The sequence below is a fragment of the Typopeltis vanoorti genome, chromosome 2, assembly GCF_054136105.1.
Source record: "Typopeltis vanoorti isolate ZY-2024b chromosome 2, IOZ_Tvanoo_1.0, whole genome shotgun sequence".
Classification (NCBI taxonomy): domain Eukaryota; kingdom Metazoa; phylum Arthropoda; class Arachnida; order Uropygi; family Thelyphonidae; genus Typopeltis; species Typopeltis vanoorti.
This window is the reverse complement of record NC_143550.1, coordinates 165,359,022-165,376,192: the sequence shown is the minus strand read 5'-3', so window position 1 is coordinate 165,376,192 and position 17,171 is coordinate 165,359,022. Positions and strand designations below refer to the sequence as shown.

Genomic DNA, 17,171 nt, shown 5'->3' with positions numbered 1-17,171 from the left:
TCAATCACATTACGATTTTGAAAATCTTGGACTATTCTTTTGATTCTAGCAGAAATTGCAGCATACTTCTTGTTTCTTTGATTGCCTGAATTACCGGCAATTAGTTGTGTAATTTCAAAATTGTGCAGCCCTTGTTGTTTCTTTAAAGAATCAATGAATGGTAAATATTTGGAAATAAAGTAGCACAAGTTTCTTGAAATCCCCTGTGCCACCCCCTCCACGCTGTTGTTGGTGGCTAATCATTCAGTGTTCATGTGTAAACATTCCACAATTCAATGGCAAAAATGAGTAATTGCCAACCTCTCCGTTGTCTTCTTCCAGTATATGTATCTTCAAAGTAGCTTGCAATCACCATAGCTTCAATGGGGAAGTCATCAGCTTCAACTAAATCTTCAAATGCTTGAATAACGTTAGCAGGAGGAATAAATGCCAATGCCAGAATCATTCGAATCGAATGAGCAAATTCATGGTCTTGTTCGTATCGGACTTTTATACCTTCATTCTGTACCTTTGGCCAGACGCTTTGGGAAAGATAAAAAAACAACCAGTATTTACAATACCAGGAAATTCTTGTTGGAAGGCTTGCATGGCACTTTGTTTGAAATCTGTCATAAGTCGCTGGGGTTGGAGACCCGGTTGTAGATTTTTAACTTCTTGAGGCAACTTGACATATGTAGCACAAGTTTTGTTGGCAGAAGCACGTAGACCACTGGAATAACTGCATTGAATTGAACCACATGAATTGTATAAAGCTGCTGGAAATGTGTGGGTATTGTGCTAAAAGTTCCATCAGAAAACCACTCCTGGATAAACACCAATAACTGATGATTGTTAGTGGAAAAAATAGGCATGTGACCCGGGAGCAGTTCGTCCTGAGAATCATACATCAAAAACTGTTGTACATTGCCATCGATAAATAATTTCTTGATAATTTTGTGGAATTACTAGGTCCTGGAGATTGCTCAGTAAAGCAGGAGTACCATTGTTGCATCGAACATGACGAATGGTTCGTTTAAGTGAATCCTTTTTAGGAAGTAATGCTGTGTGATATTGGCATGAGCCTCTAATTACTGATGCAACAATTTATTGTGGCCGTTTGTTCGTGGTTGTTGCATGTTGCCGTATTTGACCAATCAACTGCAATGCTTCTGACCTTGCAGCTTGAGCTGCATGGCTATGTTTTGTTACGACTTTCACATTGGGCCTTCCAAACCCTCTGCCCAAACACGCCCTTTACAGGTGGAACATTTTTCACAAACCCAGATTCTGTTCGGTTCGAGTTCTTGAGAGAGTTTAACATTGAATCTCCACTAAAGGGACTGGGACTTCAATAAAACTTCTAGTTATCGAGAGTTGACTATATTTACATTTTTGTAACCTATTCGTTATCTACGGGGGGGGGGATGCGAGGGGCCACTTTTCCGTAAATCAAAATGAATAGAGTGACTAAGACGTTGGATATGAGATGTAAGCAAAGAAAAGAGTTCATACTGGTAATAGGTTTCAAATGACTTGACTGGGAACAAGGAACACATAAGATTGGATATCAGGAGGCTGGTGAAAATGATAAAAGATAATAAGGAAAGGTAATCAGTGTGTGTTTCCCAGGTATGACAGTAATGAAATGAGGCAGAGAGTGAAGACTGTGAATGATATGTTAGCAAAAATGTGTCAGAAGAAAGGAGTGCAGTTTGTTAATGCATGGAATGAGATTGTTGAACAGTATATGAGTGATGGACTGCATTTGAATGGTTTTGTTGTGAGTCAAATGTGAGTCAAACTGCTGCTGCTGGAAGGTAAAGAAATGAGTGGAGAGAATGAATCCGATCAAGTAAGTAGCAATGTGAAAGAGCAAGAGAGTATGAAAGGAGAGATTGATGTGATTGTTGTGAATGAAGAAGTCTGTAGCATGACTATAGAGAACAAGAGAGAACAAGTGTTCAAAATTAACAAGGAAACGAAGAGGCTTACGGTGGACAGGAGAACACAGTGTGAGAAAAGTTGATGCTCCAAGAAGATATGAATATGTGTCGAGAAAAAAAGGGAAGGGGATGACCTGGTATCAAGAGAAAACAGTTTGATTTGAACAAGACTCTAAGATGAATAAGGAGAAAAAGAAAATGGTTCAAGTTAAGTATGGAGAAATCATCTAATAAGTGGTATCAGTGAAACTTACTATAGATCCAGAAATGAGCTGTTATTTGTATACAAATGCTAGAAGTGTAAGAAACAAGGCAAATAAAATGGTTGCATTAATGAAGTCTGTTCACCAAAGAATTGTTGTAATAAGTGAGACACGGTTAGATGAGGATGACATCCTGACAGGAATAGAGATGGAAGAGTATGATGTGTTTCGTGAAGATAGAAAGGGTAAAAAGGGAGGGGCAGTGCTATTAATGACAGAGAAAGAGTTATGTCCATACAAGGTAGAGATGCGAGAGGGAAATAGTGCCAGTGGTTTTGAGGCAGTATGAGGTGAGATAGATGTGAATAGAATGAAATACTTAGTCACAGTTTGTTATAGATCTGGTAATGTGGATGGTAGTGACCATGAAATGTATAATCAAATTAGCCAAGTAAATAAGAAAAGGGTGATTATTATGGCAATTTTACTTATGGCAATATAGACTGGGATGATGAAATAGCAACTGGAAGTAAAGAAAATGACTTTCTTGAGTTTTTGAGGGACAACTACCTCAGGCAGCATGTAACATTGGATACACGAGGCTTGAGGATCTTGGATTTAATCATCTCATCAGAAGATCTTATTATAAATGAGGTGTCAAATCACTCTCCAGTAGGTGAGAGTGACCGTGAAGTGATAACCTGGGTGGTTTCCAGCAGTGCGAGGAATTCTGTAAGGAAAAGATATATGTATAATTACAAGGCTGGTGATCATGAGAAGGTCGGGAGACATTTTGCAGGTGTAGCATGAAAAGAGGAGTGGCCTAGAAAGGAGATCAATGCAACTTGTGTTATATTCAAGAACTATCTAGTAGAAGCAATATCTAAATGTATTCCAAGGGTAAAAAGGTTAAATAATGTAGGTGTGAAATGGATGAATAAAGAGATTAAGCATATGATACAGAGGAAAAAGGCATTATGGAGGCAGCATAAAAGGAGAAGTAATAATCAATTCCATGAGGATTACAAAGCAAGGAGAGTGACTTATTGGTAATGGTAACAAAAGTGAAACATGAGCAGCAATTAGCTAATGAAGCCAAAAAGAATTCTAGAGAGTTCTTTTGTTATGTAGCCAGCAAAAAAAAAAGTGATTATGGAAGGATGACATTGATGGAGAAAATAATATAAGAACAACTGCTGCAGAAGATATATATGAGATATTTAATGAGCAGTTCATAAAGGTCTTTCATTCTTGTGAATATGATGACATCAAGGAGAGCTTGAGAGCAATTGATAATGAGGAGAGACTGACTGTGAGCAAGAGGTCTATGAGGAATTGAGCAAACCTGATGTTACTAAAGCAGTGGGATTTGATAATATATCAAGTATTTTGAAGGAATGTGCCAGGGAGTTGGCATCTACCATGACATATATTTGTTTAATATGTGTCTTGCACTGGGTCAAGTTCCAAATGAGTGGAAGGAAGGCAAGATTGTGCTGCTTCATAATAGAACTCAAACATCAAATTATAGGTCTGTCTGTGTCAGATGTGGTTAAAGTACTGGAGAGGCTGTAAGAACTAGGATCCAGAATTGGGTTGACAACAACGGTATCATCTTTGATGGACAGCATGGACTTGCTAAAGGGAGGTCATGTTTTAGTAATCTACTTAATTATTACAATAAAATGACGGCTTTGTTGGTGAAGAAGATGGATACACAGTAGTATACTTAGATTTTGCGAAGGATTTTGATAGATTACCACATGATAAGTCAATAGCAAAACTAGAAGATGGGGTTGGATATTAGATTAGTGCATTGGATCGGAGCCTGGCTATCTGATAGGTATCAGTAAGTTGTGTATGGGGGAGCAATATCCAGGAAGAGGAAAGTCATTAGTGGCCTCAGGGGTCTGTTTTAGGGCCATTGATGTTTAACCTGTATGTTAGTGATATTGGGGAAGATTTGGATGGAGATATTCAGTTGTTTGCAGATGATGCAAAGTAAAAAAAAGTATGAGGAGTAGAGAAGATGCTGTGGTCCTAGAAGAAGAAGACTTAAATAGTAAATTTAGTTTAATCCTTTATCCAAGTGTGAGCAAACAAAGTTTGCACCTGAAAATATCTTCAGGACTGAGGTAAGGTAGTACAACACTGGACAACTCGCAGCAAAGGTGGATCAAGCTCTCAACTCCTTGTCTCAGTATCTCCCATAATGCACAGCACATCTCCTTGCGGACATATCTACTGCTATGCATTAAGGGGGGGGGGAACTACCCATACTGGTTTCGACCTTTATTGAGGTCTTGTCAGTGGGAGCCAGGCCCAGAGTGGAGATACTAAGGCAGAAGTAATAGGAGAGGTCATCCTTACTTATGGGAGTTGCCAAAAGGTGTGCCACCTTATTATTAAATTACTCTGGATTTAGAGAAAGATGCTGAAAGTTTAGTAGACATGTCTGCAAGGAGATGTGCTGTGCATTATGGGAGATACTGAGACAAGGAGTTGAGAGCTTGATCCACCTTTGCTGTGAGTTGCCCGGTGTTGTACTACCTTACCTCAGTCCTGAAGATATTTTCAGGTGCAAACTTTACTCACACTTGGATAAAGGATTAAACTAAATTTATTATAGTCTAACCAAGTGAAAAATAAACTTTCAAGACTTAAACAGAGTGAGTGAATGGGCACAGGAGTGGAGATACCAGTTGAATGTTGCAAAATTTTGGGAAACAAAGGTGGGATGTAGAATTTATGCTTGGAGGGAAAAAATGTTGGAAATGGAGGAAATAAGAGATTTTGGGATAATGGCGTTTAAGGATCTAAAATTTAGAGGGCACATTTCAAAAATTGCGAGGACAACACAACGAATTCTGGGTATGATGCAAAGAATACTGAGTTGTAGAAGTAAAGAGATTCTTCTTCCATTTGTATGCAGCTCTAATTATGCAATTCATGGACTACTGTGCACAGATTTGGTCACTTGGTTTTCAAAAGGATGAAAAGAGGTTGGAAAGGGTCCAGAGGAGACTGACTAAGATAGTTTCTGATCTCTGGAATGTTGAATATGAGAAAAGGTTAAGAAGATGCAATTTACAGAGTCTGTCGGATAGGAGGAAGAAGGGTGATATGATAGAGATGTACAAGTTGATAAAGGGTTGTTATAGGATGAATGCTGAAGAGGTTTTTCATAAAATAGTGGAAGATCTGCAGAGAACAAGATGTCATCCCTAGAAGCTGTATAGGGTAGCTGTGAATAAGAGAGTGAGAAGCAGGTTTTTTTGCATGCAGAGCTGTGAATGATTGGAATGCCTTGCCTGAAAGTATGGTGTCTGCAGAGAATTTGAATGTGTTGAACGTGTGGTATATGATGAGCTGTGTGTACGACAAAGGGACTTCCTAGATGATTCTTTGACTCCATAGGGTCTTAGGATAATAATAATAATAATAATACCTGCCAACAACTTATCCACCTTATCACTTATTGAGATAGATCTTATGCTTTTGTTAGCCATACTCTTTTCACTTGGGAGAAGAGTTTCTCTGCCTCTATCCATGGACTGAAAAAATGTTCTTGATATCCTATATTTTTTATCACCCTCACTAACAATTTATTCTACTCACAATGAAAAAAAATCTCAACCTCATGCCATTACTAATCATATTCTTTTTCAATTTCTAGGAATGATTTTATCATCATCAAATTCCTTACATGTACCCTCATGGGGTGTACAGGATATTATGAAAGTACTGCATGAAAATGTTACACCATTGTTAACTTCTGACGAACGATGTTCCTCCAAATTAAACTGTTATCTGTCAAGACTCCCACATTATCAGATCTTATATTTTCATCTTCTAAGGCACTTTTTACTGTATCAATCCACCTACATCTTGGTCTTCCTCAGAGTATTTTTCCAGCCAAACAACACTTGTTTTGCTAATCTTTCCTCTCCCATTCTGTTTAAGTTATCATACCACCTGAGATTAGCTTGCTAACACATTCCTATGTCAAGTTCTTTCCTAACATCCTCATTTTTAATATGATATTGCCATTGATGCCATCTGTTCATGCCCCTAATCTTTCTCAGGATTCTCATATTTGTGGTCTCTAGTATTTGGTCAAGTCTTTTATTTCTAACCCAGCTCTCAGATCCATAAATTAAAATTGATTTGAACACTGTACTGTATACAGCTAATTTAGTGATGATATTATTTAATTATTTATTTACTGCATATATATGGACAAAAGCCCATTAAAGTTATTCAAAGCATCACAAAATCAAAAATGTTACTGATTGTCCAATAACTGAATCTATATTACATTAATGAAATTTACATCAGATAACATAGGAAGATAAAATAATAAATGCAATATAATATAATATAATAATATAATTATTATACTAGCATGTCTATGAATTCTGAAGATTCAGTGCAGGTGGCCTACACTAAACATTATTCACAAATACCTATCATTCTTCTCCCTAAACTCATTCACTAACAAAGTATTCAACATACTCACAACCATCTATTCCACTGATTGAAAACTCTCCAAAGAAATATGGTCATGCCGTGTGTAACATCCTTGTTTTCTCTTCTCTTGCCATATATTGAAAACTTTATTCTATTGATTGCTAATGAGTCAGTGAGAAGATTGTGTAGGAGGAATGGTGTGCAGTTTATAGGTGTATGAAGTGAATTTGAGACAAATGAACTTATATATATATGACAGACTACATTTGAATTGTTTGAGTTATACATTTGAAGTGTTGTTTAGTGAGAGGTTGGAAGTGCCAAATCAGGCAAACCAGAGATATTAGGAAGGACACAATCAAGCATCTATCTGGCCACTCCTGGGAAAAATGACTGTGAGCACAGGAATGACCATGCAGAAATTGCCACCCCCAGGGATAAGTGAATGTGAATGTAGAAATGACAGTGAACAGCTGGATGCAGTTTTCCAGGTTTAAAATCTGAATGCGCTGGTAATGACATTATGCAAGGGTAACTGTGAGCAGCTCAAAGGGATACTGAAATGCATGTACATGAATGCCAGAAGTATCAGAAATAAAGGAGGGGAGTTTTTGCCATTGGTTAGCTGAACGTAGCCAAAAATTATTGGCATCAGCAAAACCCATTTGATCGAGAATTATTAGTTACAGGGATGGAATGTAAGGGATATTGTATTTTCAGAAAGGATCAAGGGAATAGTACAGGAGGAGGGATATTATTAATGATAGCTGAAGAACGTCAGCTGCAAAAATAGAAACAAAGGAGAATTATAGATCTGAGGGAGATGATTCATTTGAGGTTGCCTGGTGTGAGATTGAGACCAATCTGACAAAATATATTGTTGGTTGCTGCTATAGACATGAAGGTCCAGAAGAAGATGTGGACATGCATCAGCAGATTAGCACAATGAGTTTAAACTGATCAATTATCATGGGAAACTTCAGGTATGAGGATATAGATTGGAAGGATGAAAAGGCCCATGGCAAAATGGAAATTACATAGTTACTAATGGAGGGATAAACATCACATGATGGAGGGGACTAAGGGTTGAGAGTGTTGAATCTAGTAATAACATTAGAAAATCTATCTATAACTACAGCAGCAACTCTGTCTACAATCAGGGAAGGTGACCATGCAGTCTTGTTCTAGTAGGTTGCTCACAATGTGGAGTTCTCAATCAATAATAGCTGGTGATTATGACAAACTGAGATAGCAGTTGGAGATAACTTGGCATAACAAACTACAAGGGATGAATGTCAGCAGTGCGTGGGAAGAGGTCAGGGATTTATTAAGACAGAAAGTACCAGACTGGATACCCAGGGTCAGAAGGCTACACCAAGGAATTGTAGAAGGAATATAAACAAAAAGATTATCAACATGTGCATTAGCAATTACAAAGCACATGCAGGAAGGGTAGGTAGTATAGTGAGTGAGGGAGACTGAATCTGATTTGGCCTTCTCACCATACTAGTGAGGTCAAGAAGGCTAAATCAGATTATGAGAGAAAATTAGCTAAGCAGTCCAAAATACATCCGAAAGAGGTTTTTTTTTTTTTTGCTATACAGCAAATAAGAGAAAGAATGATTATGGAAGGATAATCTTTCTCACTGCTAATGGTAGGAAAGTGAGAGAAGCAGAACAAATAGCTGAATTACTGAGTGATCACTTTGCAAGGATGTATCATCCAGCTGTAGACTCTGCAGTTACTGATGTGACAAAGGCTGGTGTGAGAACTGAGGTAAATGAACTAGAGATGCTATGAGAATATGCAAGAGAACTGGCAGTGCCTCTGACAAAGTTGTTAAATATAAGTCTCAGTTCTGGAAAGTTCCAAGGGAATGAAAAGAAGATAAGATAGTTCCATTAAGGCTGCAAGACAGAAGTAGCAAATTACAGGCTAATGAGTATCTCTGAGTATTGGTAAACATATCGAAAAAGTTGGTTAACGGAAAATTTCAGGCATGGGTGGACAGAAATAAGATACTCTATAAGGGGCAACACGGTTTTGTAAAAGGTAGGTTCCTGCCTTAGCAATTAGTCATCTTTTATAATCAAGTGACAACGGAACTGGATAAAGGAAATAGCCATACTGTGATGCTGGACTCTGCAAGTTTGACAAATGCTTAAGGCATTTGACAGAATACTGCATGGAAATCTATTATAAGTCCAAGAATATCACTCTATATATGATTCCCTCTTAACTAATACATTCATTACCCTATCATAAAATGCAAGTAAATTGCTAAAACAGGGCCTACCCTTTACAAACCCATGCTGACCATCATAAAGAATGCTATGTCCATCAACCCAATCATGTATTCTATTCCTAATCAATCTCTCCAATACCTTTACTACAACTGCAGTTATACAGAGCATAATTCAAAACTTCTGTCCTGGAACCATGTTTGTGGAGTGGTCCTAGTTTGCCTTCTTTTCACTCTGTGAGAAACTTATCCACTGCAATACCTTCATTAAATAACCAGCTTAAAGGGCACAGCTAACTGTTGTGCAAATTCCTTAAGATAAGGTGGTGATATGTCATCCATTCCCACAGCAATGTAGGATTAGCTACACTAACTTCTTGATTCTGTGCCTTCACCAAATCCATTCAAATGAAACCCATCAGCTTGAACTCCATTTCAACTTCCTTTCAAATTCACTTCACAAAATGAACCCCCTCCCCTTGCCTCACACAACTCAGCCATCTTGCTATTCATTATTTCTGCTCTCCTTCTCAACTCACTATTCAACAACACCATCATCCTTTACCTCTCGAAACAACTTCCTCGAGTCTCTATTAATGTTCCTTTTTCACCAAATCATTCGTACCCACAATTACTACTAATTTTGATGCTTGCTCTTCCTTTCTATACAAAGTATCCATTATTTGTTTTGATATTCTATCTTTAAGAAAGGTAATAGAGATGACCCTAAAAACTATAGAGGTATCAGTATACTAAATTCATGTTACAGAATATACAGCAGAATCTTAAATAACAAACTAATGAAATATTCCGAAAACTTTTTTCTAGAGGTACAGAATGGATTTAGAAAAGGACGATCATGTATAGACCCAGCCTTTTGCCTAAAATTAATAGTAGAGAAAAGAAGAGAATATAATTTGGAAACACATATTGCATTTATTGACTTTGAAAAAGCATTTGACAAAGTTAAAAGAAACATATTATTTAACATATTAAAAGAAAGACAAATACCAAATAATATCCTAAAAGCTATCACAAGTATATATGAAAATAATCAAATACAAATAAGATTAAATCACGAGCTATCATATACAAGAGAGATAAACCAAGGGGTCCGACAGGGATGTCCCCTCTCAGCAACTCTTTTTAATATCTACTTAAATGAAATAATAATAAAATGGAGTAAAAATTTGCATCAAGGAATTAAACTTTCACCTACAGTTAACTTAAACACTCTCCTCTTTGCAGACGACTAAATAATAATTACAAATTCTGAAGATAACTTACAGAAAGCTATTTTAAATCTAAATGAGATATCCAAAGATTATGGTATGATAATATCAACAGAAAAATCAAAAACTATGGCCTTTAAAGGACAAGATCCAGCAAGAACTAAAATAGTATTAGATAACAAGATCTTAGAACAGGTGAATTCATTTAACTACTACCTAGGATATACGATCACTTATGAAAATGAAAAAGATATAAACATAAAAATTGCAAAATATTTAAAAATAACAGGAGTAATTAACTCTATATTTAAACCAAACCTAGTTCAAAAACAAACCAGGCTAAAAGTATACAATACATTAGCCCTACCGGTTTTAATATATGGAAGCGAAATCTGGACAATAAAACAAAAAGACAAACAAAGATTAACAACAGCAGAAATGAAGTTTATGAGAAAAACTGCAAAGTATACCCTATTTGATCACAAAAGAAACGAAGATATTATGAAAGAATTAAACCAAGAACCAGTAATTGAAAAAATTAAAAAATATAAACATAGATGGATGGAACACCTTCAAAGAATGAAAACAGAAAGATTACCAAAACAAGCCTTAAAGTACAAGCCATTAGGAAAAAGAAAACCAGGACGTCCTCTTAAACGATTCAACGATGACTTCTAAGGCCGGAACAGGCCATACTAGGCCTAAATCCTTGATACGTATGATGATGATGATGATATTCTACCAGGAAAGCACGTTCTGTGTATTTTATTTGTCAGCGCAACTCTAATGATTGAGTCCCCACGACATATGATTATCCTTTGACTCTTTCTTCATAAAAGTATCTTCCTCCTTATCATTAATATCAACCAATCTCTTGTTAAGATGTTTAATCTCATCTTCCAGATGCTTCACTTTTCATCCACACATGTCAGTATTGCATTATGGGATACTAAGGCAATTGATGTGAAGTTATTAGCCTCTATATACAAGTATCCCAGTTGAGAAGTGACTTCATGCACAAACTTTTTTTGCTTACACTTGGATAAAGGATGAAACCAAGAATATATATTCTTGGCATATTTAATTTATAGTATAACCAAGTGGAAAAACTTTCAACAAAATTCAGAGAATAGAAAATTCAAGAAAATTCATGAGAACTGTAGATAAACATAAATATTAGTGGGACAAAAGTAAAGAATTTTTCAAGGGTACTAGTATGAGGACTGCGTAATTACATTATCAGATAAAAAATAGAAAATTTAAAAAAAAACAACCTTATTAGTTCTACAATTCTCAACTAGTTTTGAATACCTCTTTTATATACTTCTTTGAGATAGTTTGTTAGATATAAGTTAAAGGACAAGAGGCCTTTACTTTACTTTATACAAGATAGCTAGCTGGTTTAACAATGGTTGCAAATGGTTTAACATGGATGTGTGATGACAAGTACTTAGCAGGAATCATCACATTCATAAACATTAAGTGCATTATATCCAGTGGCGAGCTATGGAAATTTTAACAAAGAGTTCACATCGTTGAGAAAAAAAAAAAAAGCCGTATTTCACACCAAAACTTTTATTAATACAGCTTGTGTACAAATTCCAATCAAAAAGTATGAGAGGACAATCACCCTCTAAAGGCTATCATTTTTAAACAAATATTTCATGATCTAAACATGAAATATTTGCACACAATCAACTGTGTTAATTTATCTTACATAAGAAAAACATTTTTTAACTATCAAAATATAATAAGAATGAAATCTTTTATAATCTTTTATAAAACATTTGATTGGCTACTGGTTTTACCATACGATTGGCTACCAGAAGGCAGAAGGGTAAAGATAACGCATGTGCTTATTTTATTTTCAAATTTGGGCGCATTTGTTATAGAGGAGTTGAAACAATAATTCCAAATAATCTACACACCGCCGCTTTGTCGCTTAATATGTTTCAAAAAAAAATTTTTTTTTTTTGAAATAAAATTTTTTTTGAAAAAATAAAAAACTAAACAAGAAGAATAAGGGGCTCGCAAATTTGAGAAAAATTTAACAAAGGGCTCCCGCAAGCCCCTTATAGCTCACCACTGATTATATCCTATGTCTGCATGTGCAAAATATTTGATGAACAATGACCACCTAATGCCTAGGTTTTTTATTGCACGAGGTAAGTGTGTCTGCAGTAATTCTGAAGCTTCCTTGAATTTTACTGCAAAAGCAGATATGCTCTGTGTACAGTATTTCTGTTTTTGCCATAGTATAGGATGACCCTTTCCTGGTGAGAGATTTATACTGGATATGTGTTTTTTTCTCTTAACAATGAACAGCTCACATCTTTCCCATACACAATAACAACTTTCATCTTTAACATGTTCTGATATATGGATCTCTCAACACCATCCTGTTTGTACAATTTAATCTAGGCTGCATGAACAATGGATTTTATAAACTCTAGTGTTTTAAGGAGTAAATGTAGTGATTTAGGAAGATAAAAAATTTTGGGATCTTGCATGTGTGTGTGTGTGTGTGTTATGATCCATTGAGTCATTTCCGACTCCTGGCGACTCCACGAACATACACTCTCCATTCTGATCTGTCCCTGACAATGTCTTTCAGAACCTCCAAGCACACTCCAGTTGTTTCTTTAACTCCATCCACCCATCTAATTCTTGGTCTTCCTCTTCTCCTGCTTCCATCAACTTTAGCAAGCATCATCATCCTCTCCAGACTGTCATTTGCTCGCATAATATGTCCAAAGTATGACAATTTTTGCTTGATGATCATAGCTTCAAGGGAGCAATCTGGCTTTATTCTGTCTATCACTGATTCACTGGTTTGCTTTGCAGTCCATGCTATTCTTAGTAAGCATCTCCAAACCCATAATTCAAATGCATCTATCTTCCTTCTTTCACTCTTCCTCAGGGTCCAACTTTCACATCCATACAGCACACAGGGAATACCATTGCTTTCACGATTCTGATTTTTGTTGTGAGGCTAATATCTTTATCTTTAAAGATCATGCTTAAATTTGTCATTGATTTTTTTCCGAGTAATAATCATCTAACTTCTTCGGTACAATAACCATCTTTATCAATTCGGGAACCTAGAAACACAAAATTGCTAACTGCTTCCATTTTCTCCCTATCTATCTACTTCAAAATCATTAAGTTCACATGTTGCCATAACTTTTGTCTTTTTGAGGTTAAGTTTAAGACCATATTTAGCACTTTCTTCTTTAACTTTTATAATAAGTTCCTTCAAATCTTTGCATTCTGCTAGCAAGGTGGTATCATCTGCATACCTCAAATTATTAATATTTTTTCCACCAATTTTAATTCCAACTGAAGACTCTTCCAGCCCTGCCATTCTTAAAATGTATTCACTGTACAAGTTAAACAGGTACGGAAATAAAATACATCCTTGTCGCACCCTTTGCCTATTGTGAAATACTCAGTTTCTCCAAGATCTGTTCGGACAGTAGCTTCTTGTTCATAATAAAGATTCCTCAGAAGGATAATGAAAAGCTCTGGGACTCCCATTGTTCTTAACACATTCCAGTTTCACATGATCTACAGAGTCAAAAGCCTTGCTATAGTCAAGGAAACAAAGGTAGACATTCTTGTGATATTCCTGTGCTCTTTCTATTATCCATCTCACATTGGCGATTTGATCTCTTGTTCCTCTGCCTTTTCAAAATCCTGCTTGTTCATCTGGCATTTCTCTCTTCATGAATGGTTCCAGCCTTTTCTGAATGATCTTAAGACTTTACTTGCATGAGAAATCAATGCTATAGTTCTGTAATTTCTGCACTCTCTTGCATTGCCTTTCTTCAATAAAGGAGGTATATAAACTGATTTTTTTCATTCCATAGGCCATGTAGTTGTGATCCAAATTTGCTGACATAGGGCTGTTAAATTTAACTGCCTCTTCTCCCAGGGCTTTGAGCATCCCAATGGGTATTCCATCTCCTCCTGGTGCTTTCTTACTAGATAGCTGTTGCAGTGCCCACTTCACTTCACTCTCCAGTGGTACTGGCTCCTGTGTATGATCGTGCTCTTCAAATTTCTCAGTAATTTTGGAGTCCTTTCTGTAAAGGGCTTCTGTATACTCTTTACTCTTTCCATCTTTCTTTGATGTCTGCAGCTTCTGTAAGATATTCTTTGTGTTTACTTTTCAGTATTGTCACCTTGGCACCAAACTGTCCTGTTAGTTCTCTGATCTTTTTGAAAAGATCTCTTGTTTTGGTCATCTATTTGTTGGCATTCCTGATTAAAGTATTTTCCCTTGTCTCTTCTGGCTTGTCATTGAAATTCTGCATTCAAATGGTGTACTTCCTGCAAATTTCCTGTGGCCTTCATTTTCCTCCTTTCCTGAGCAGTTTTGATGGCATCTTCTGACAGCCATTTGGACTTCTTCTTCTGACAAACTGTTGGAATATTCTTCTTTGCTTCTGTTTTAATTATATCTTTAATCTCTTCCCATAGTTCATCTGGTTCACTTTCACACAAATTGAGTGTGTTGAATCTGTTCTGTTTGCTAATACTGTATTCAGCTGGTATGTTTCCAAGATCATATATGATAGACATTTGTGTTGCTTTCAGTTTCTGTAGTTTCACATGTATCGTAGCGACTAATAACTCATGGTCTGTTCCACAGTCTGCACCTGGAAAAGTCTTGACAGACTGAATTGCACTTCTCCATCTTCTTTGTCCAAGTATATAGTCAATTTGAATTCTGTGTTGTCAATTAGGTGATACCCATGTGTACAATCTTCTTTTTGTGCTGTTTAAAGCAGGTGTTAGCAACAAACAAAGAATTCTCTGCACAAAACTCAACTAGTCTCTTCCCTGCAATGTTACGAATACCTAAACCAAAACGACCTGTTATTCCTTGTTCCTCAGTCTCTCCAACTTTTGCATTCTGATCTCCAATAAGTAGCCATAAATCTCGCTTTGGTGCTGCATCTATCACTTCTTGTAACTTGCCATAAAATTCTTCAATGTCTTCTTCTGATGCCTCTGTAGTAGGTGCATAAACCTGAATGATGTTCATGTTCATTGGATGTCCACTCACTCTGAGAGAAATGATTCTGTCACTCACTGGATTATAACCCAATACATACCTAGCCATCTTTTTCCTGAGTAAGAAAGATATTCCATTTTTTCGACTTGTCTAATGTCCTGAGTAATACACCATATAGTCCCCTGACTGAAAATGGCCCATTCCTGTCCATCTAATTCACTTATTCCCAATATATCCAGCATCTTGCGCTCCATTTCCATCTTTTTTATTTCCAGCTGACCTTGGTTCATACTTCTAACATTCCAAGTTCCAATCCTGTGTTTTTTTGTGAAACAGGGAGCCTCCCTTTTCCAACCAGCAACATCCATGACCAAGCTTCCTTCCAGATTTGACTGGGACGCATCATAAAAACTAGTTCTACTTGTGGAAACCCTCTGGTCTTCCCCAGTTGCATGCCTTCAGGCCCAGGGGTCTTACTATCCAGCACCATATCATACTTGCTCATTTTTGGCATGTTCATAGAATGTTCTTGGCAAGGTACAGAGGTGGTTTGTCATTGCTTTCCTTTGGAATATTTTTCGACTTTCCAGTCTAGATCCGCACTCTTATGTGAAAACGGGGCACCTCTGGAAGGATGTAACTCTTCGTCATGCAGTGCGGTCTTGGCAAAAAGAAGAGGCTAGGTCTCTGTAATAGAGATGTATTGCACTTATCTTTACCCTGGAATAATTCCCTGTATAAAGAAAATTATCCCTTAATCTAGGCTACATGAACAATGGATTTTATAAACTCTAGTGTTTATTATTATATTATTATTATTATCAAACAAGACCTCATGGAGTCAAAGACTCATCTGGGAGGTGCTTTTATCACACACACATCTCATCATACCGTGTCTTAAACACACTCAAACTCCTTGCAGACACCACAATCTCAGGCAAGGCATTCCAATCATTCACAACTCTGCATGAAAAAAACCTGCCTCTCACTCCCCTACTCACACCCTCTTTATATAGTTTCCAGGAATGACCTCTGGTTCTCCCCTGATCTCCCACTATTCTCTATAGAACTTCTCCACCATTGATCTTATAACAACCCCTTACCAACTTGTAGGTCTCTATCATATCTCCCCTCTTCCTTCTCTCCACCAGACTCTGCAAATTACATCTTCTCAATCTTTCCTCATACTCATTGTTTTAAGGAGTAAATGTAGTGATTTAGGAGGATATAAAAATTTTGGAATCTTGCATACAGGAAGTAAGGTCCACTTTAATGCCATGATGTCAAAATATTTTAGAAAGTTTGTCTGTTACATAATGGATATAAGAAAGGGTCACTATGCTTTTATATTCTTGCTTATTTGCCATTATCAGGATATTGCTGATTGTCTTGTATTTATTTTTAGATAGACTGTACCTAAGATATTTAAATTCTTGATTCCTCTTCTGTATACTACAGGAGATGTTGTATGCTCTGATCTTCATGTGACTTAATTATTCTTAACTTTAATGGAGGTTGATGATGAGAATTAGCATGAAAGTATCTTCCAGTCATGGCAGGCTTTCAATACATTAAATAAATGAGCTTAATTCTTTCAGAGACCTCTAGGATGTCAAGAATGAAGGTAGGATCATACTGTTTTCAAGAGTGAAAATTATACATGGACATAGATTGTTCAAGTAGTGTGTATATGTGTTTTGTGGAACCAGCTGGTCATTTTGCTCTTAGTAATACAAATGCTGTTTGAATACCGGTTAGTTCTACATAATCGTTAGGTAATTGTCTTATTTCTTTCTATGTCTTTTTGATCAATAAAAAGTACACAATTTCTCAACTATTTGTCTTAAAGTGAAAATCTGATCCTAACAACCTTTATTTGGCCTGAATCCAGCTTGTTCTTTACCAAGCTTCCCTTCCACAATCCTTCTCAACTGTTTCTCAAGTATACTTGCATAAATCTTACCACGAACACTCAGTAAGTAAATACCTCTAATTTTTGCATTCAGTTTTATTTTCCTTTTTTCAGACGAATACTACAAAAGCTCTGCTACAACCATCTGACCAGGCCTTCTAAATTATGC

General features: G+C 36.5%; 1 protein-coding gene across 1 annotated transcript in view; it reads right to left on the bottom strand.

Annotated features, from left to right (window-relative positions):
• Positions 1 to 17,171, bottom strand: part of gudu (Armadillo repeat-containing protein gudu) — a 319,933-nt gene that overhangs the window by 242,910 nt on the left and 59,852 nt on the right. The gene's annotated exons all lie outside the window — the stretch shown is intronic.